The sequence below is a fragment of the Lycorma delicatula genome, chromosome 1 (assembly GCF_047948215.1).
Source record: "Lycorma delicatula isolate Av1 chromosome 1, ASM4794821v1, whole genome shotgun sequence".
Lineage (NCBI taxonomy): Eukaryota > Metazoa > Arthropoda > Insecta > Hemiptera > Fulgoridae > Lycorma > Lycorma delicatula.
The window spans coordinates 384,451,057-384,455,897 of record NC_134455.1 but is presented as its reverse complement, the minus strand read 5'-3'; the positions used below and the strand labels follow the sequence as shown (position 1 = coordinate 384,455,897).

General features: G+C 33.4%; 1 non-coding gene across 1 annotated transcript; it reads left to right on the top strand.

Moving 5' to 3' along the window:
* The first annotated feature begins 498 nt into the window (after nt 1-498).
* On the top strand, nt 499-615 carry LOC142318594 (U5 spliceosomal RNA). Its single transcript, XR_012754970.1, has one exon. It is a non-coding gene; the product is annotated as a U5 spliceosomal RNA (small nuclear RNA).
* The last annotated feature ends 4,226 nt before the right edge of the window (nt 616-4,841 follow it).

Genomic DNA, 4,841 nt, shown 5'->3' with positions numbered 1-4,841 from the left:
CTAGACTTCAACATCGTACAGGTTAAAAATATTTCTTGAAAACCAGTTAGAATTTTCTTTAATCTTATATAAAGAGTATTTAATTTGCTAAATATGTAACATTATTTTTATTTTATTTTAATAAACAGAATATTTGTGATGTTAAAAAAAAATTGTACGAAAGAAAATAGATTTTTACTCCCAAATATTATTACAACGTACTGTCTATCTTCATCCTGACTATTAGCAGTACAGTTTGTCAATACTTTCGTGCTACCTATAGACATGAATTGTACTAAAATAGAATCAGTAATAATTATATTTAAATGTAACTTTTTAAAGATTTCTGCTAACAAACTATAATTATATTTTCTATTAAAACATTTTTGTTTTAACTTGTCTTTCTTAATATCAATTATCTAATACTTACGGTTAAATATTGTGCATTATTTTGAAACTTCTCGAAAGTGAGGTGGTTATACTTCAGATGAGGTGTGTTTGTATCTCAACGATTATTTGATACTCTGGTCTCTTTTCATTTCGTATAAATCTTTCGCCTTTTACTAAAGATTTCCGTGGAAAGAGGCAAATGATGAGTCTATATTAATTTTTTGTCAGTGCCTGCCCCAAGGGGCGGGCCAATAAATTCAAGTAAAACTATGTAGAGAGCGTGGTTCGGTGCTTATTGTGCAGGAAATACTATTTCTTGAAGCGGGGTAGAATCGCCTTGCTACCCGAATTTCTGCAATTGCGTCTTATAATAAATCTCCCTCTCCCTATTTATCGAAGTAATTCATTTCTTATTAGCAGAAACACCTCCCTGTTTTCTTTCTCCTTTTCATTTAATATTTAAACTTACAAAAATCTTTCTCTCAGAATACAAGTAATAAACATTTACGTACACAGAAACGCAGCTGTACATATTCGGATTTTACATGAAAAATTACCATTTTCCCTTTTCCGCCATTTTATGTAGTTTAAAGATACATCTCAAGGTCGATTTGAGGGAATATACAGTGTCCTATATAAAACGCAACCCAACCTTATATTGGTGGTAGGTATTGAAATAACAAAAAGGCATGTGTAAATGTAAATGTAATTTTTATTATTACCATCCATTACCTTAAATTTAGAGTAAATGTTGGAAGTGGCCGCCATCTTCTTGAAAACAAGCTTCAATTCTTTTTACAGTGTTTCTTGCAACTTTTTTCAAAGTTTGTGGGTGGATATTTAATACAGCTTGTTCAATATTGACTTTCAAGTGTTCGTGGTTTGTTGCTGTAGGCTTTTTCTTTGAGTTAACCCCATAGAAAAAAATCCGCAGCAGTCAAATCTGGAGATCTTGGTGGCCACAAGCCTCGACCGATAACACGATTACCAAACAATTCCTCAACGAAATCAGAAGTTGAACCTCTCTTTTTCCTGTTTAGCCTCCGGTAACTACCGTTTAGATAATACTTCAGAGGATGATATGCATGAGTATAAATGAAGTGTAGTCTAGTACATTCTCAGTTCGACCAATCCTGAGATGTGTGGTTAATTGAAACCGAACCACCAAAGAACACCGATATCCACGATCTAGTATTCAAATCCATGTGAAAATAACTGGCTTTACTAGGACTTGAACGCTGGGACTCTCGACTTTCAAATCAGCTGATTTGGGAAGACGCGTTCACCACTAGACCAACCAACCCGGTGGGTAGAAGTTGAACCTGCGTAGTGCGATGTCGCACCGTCATGTAGTAGCCAGCAGTGTCTGTCTTCCTCTTGCAGAGTGCAATGAACTGAAATAAAATATACTGATATCGTTCTGCATTAATGGTATACTCGAAAAAATAGGACCTATTATTTTCTTCCGTGATATCGCGCACCACACGCCCAACTTCTGCGGTTGTAATTGTTTTCCGTGATAAACGTGGGGATTTTCAACACTGTCCAAATTTTACTGTTTTGGCTGTTTACGTAGCCATCCAAATGAAGCCGTGCTTCATCTGTGAAAAATAACGAATCCATAACATTAATTCCCTCACGCACGATCGACGGAAACATTGACAATATATTAGCCGTTTTTCTTTGTCGGTCTCAAGAAGTCGATGAACCGTTTGAATGCGATAAGGTCGTAATTATAATTAGGTCGCCCGATGAACGGTTGATTTAGACAAATTAATTTCAGCAGACAAACGTCTGATCGATTTAATTGGTGAGGCGAGTAATCGGTATTTGATTTCAGTGACTGTATCTGTATTCAACACTGGACGCAGATCTTTTGTGTTCCTTGTTAGTAACAGAACCGGTCTCTCTAAATTTTGCGACTAACCAACCTTAATACTGATGTTTTGTTAGGAGCTGGTTTATCTGGGTACTTATGGCAAAAAAAATCTTGCACTGCAATCACTGATTTCGTACTTAAGTACGACTCCACAATGAAAACACGTTCATCTAGCGAAAACACCATCTTGTCTCTAGCAATACACTGAACGTTATGATTGCATTCTTGTTACTATCGGTAGTGTTCTACTGCGTCGCCGCGATGTTCAGATGCTGGACGAGTCCATTTCAGTAACGAGTAGAGGAGTAAGCTTGATTTGAAATTTCATATATGAGTGATTTATGGGTTGCGTTTTATATGGGACACTCTGTAGTTTTGTAAAGAAGTAGTATTTTGTATTGTTTATTTCAGAAATAATGCATGAAATATGGATAAATATTTGGAATCACATAAAACTCACTCGAAATCTTGCACATCTCTTCTTGTAAGTTATATTTAATGATAAATCTGAAATTAAGATTATATGTTCAGATATCAGGAAAATTTATATATTGAAAGTCATATATAAAAAAAAAAGATTAGCAATATCAGCATCTTGTATTGACAGAAATGTTTTTATATTTTTTAGCGTTAATGAAATAAATAAGAAATCCCAGATTATTGGAACATAAGGAATTTTCCATTTTATTATCCTTAAAAATTTATTATTTACAAAAAATTTTGTTAGTAAAATAATATTACTATGCACCAACTCTGGTCTCAAGAGTTTCATATTTACCATTTATTCTTTATTGAATTATTCATTATCATTTTCTAAGTTACTTAGAATTCTATACAGAAGAATTGAGAGGAGAGTGGAAGAAGTGTTAGGAGAAGACCAATTTGGTTTCAGGAATAACATACGGACAAGGGAAGAAATTTTAGGTCTCAGATTAATAGAAGAAGGAAGATTAAAGAAAAACAAACCAACATATTTGGCGTTTATATACCTAGAAAAGGCATTCGATAACGTAGACTGGAATAAAATGTTCAGCATTTTAAAAAAATTAGGGTTCAAATACAGAGATAAAAGAACAATTGCTAACATGTACAGGAACCAAACAGCAACAGTAAAAATTGAAGAACAAAAGAAAGAAGCCGTAATAAGAAAGGGAGTCCGACAAGGATGTTCCCTATCTCCGTTACTTTTTAATCTTTACATGGAACTAGCAGCTAATGATGTTAAAGAACGATTTAGATTCGGAGTAACAGTACAAGGTGAAAAGATAAAGATGCTACGATTTGCTTATGATATAGTAATTCTAGCCGAGAGTAAAAAGGATTTAGAAGAAACAATGAACGGCATAGATGAAGTCCTACGCAAGAACTATCGAATGAAAATAAACAAGAACAAAACAAAAATAACGAAATGTAGTAGAAATAACAAAGATGGACCACTGAATGTGAAAATAGGAGGAGAAAAGATTATGGAGGTAGAAGAATTTTGTTATTTGGGAAGTAGAATTACTAAAGATGGACGAAGCAGGAGCGATATAAAATGCCGAATAGCACAAGCTAAACGAGCCTTCAGTAAGAAATATAATTTGTTTACATCAAAAATTAATTTAAATGTCAGGAAAAGATTTTTGAAAGTGTATGTTTGGAGTGTCGCTTTATATGGAAGTGAAACTTGGACGATCGGAGTATCTGAGAAGAAAAGATTAGAAGCTTTTGAAATGCGGTGCTATAGGAGAATGTTAAAAATCAGCTGGGTGGATAAAGTGACAAATGAAGAGGTATTGCGGCAAATAGATGAAGAAAGAAGCATTTGGAAAATATAGTTAAAAGAAGAGACAGAATAGGCCACATACTAAGGCATCCTGGAATAGTCGCTTTAATATGAAGGATAGGTAGAAGGGAAAAATTGTGTAGGCAGGCCACGTTTGGAATATGTAAAACAAATTGTTACGGATGTAGGACGTAGGGGGTATACTGAAATGAAACGACTAGCACTGGATAGGGAATCTTGGAGAGCTGCATCAAACCAGTCAAATGACTGAAGACATAAAAAAAATACATTGAAATGCGTTTTATTTGAAGTTTCTCAGTAAGTATTTTGTTAGTAAATTATTGATTAAAGTTAGTACAATGTGTGCGTCAAAATATGGTGTTGAACTGTTGAACTGCACTAACAATAAAATCATATAATAGTGTAATACAAAGCGACCTAGTAAAGTTTAACGATTGGTATATCGTAGATCTCTTTTTTTGTTTAGCCTCTTTTTTTTGTAAATTTTAAAAAGCAAAATGTATTTGTTCAAAAAAAATTGTATGCGACATAATGAAATAACCTAAACAGTAAAATAAAAAAGGAAATAATAAACAACAAAAATAAGTGTAAAAAGGAAATTTCAATGCCGATTAAAAAAAGTAGTGTTAATACTTTTTTCTTAAATTAAATATTATATAATACCACCTTATGGTATTTAAATAGCACGTGTTAAATTCTTACTTTGGCATTCGTCTCTGTATTCGTCTATACACGACATTTGTTCCTAAAGGAAAGAATTGGTCTTTTCAACAGCTAGCATTTTTTTTATGTCACCGTATTTTT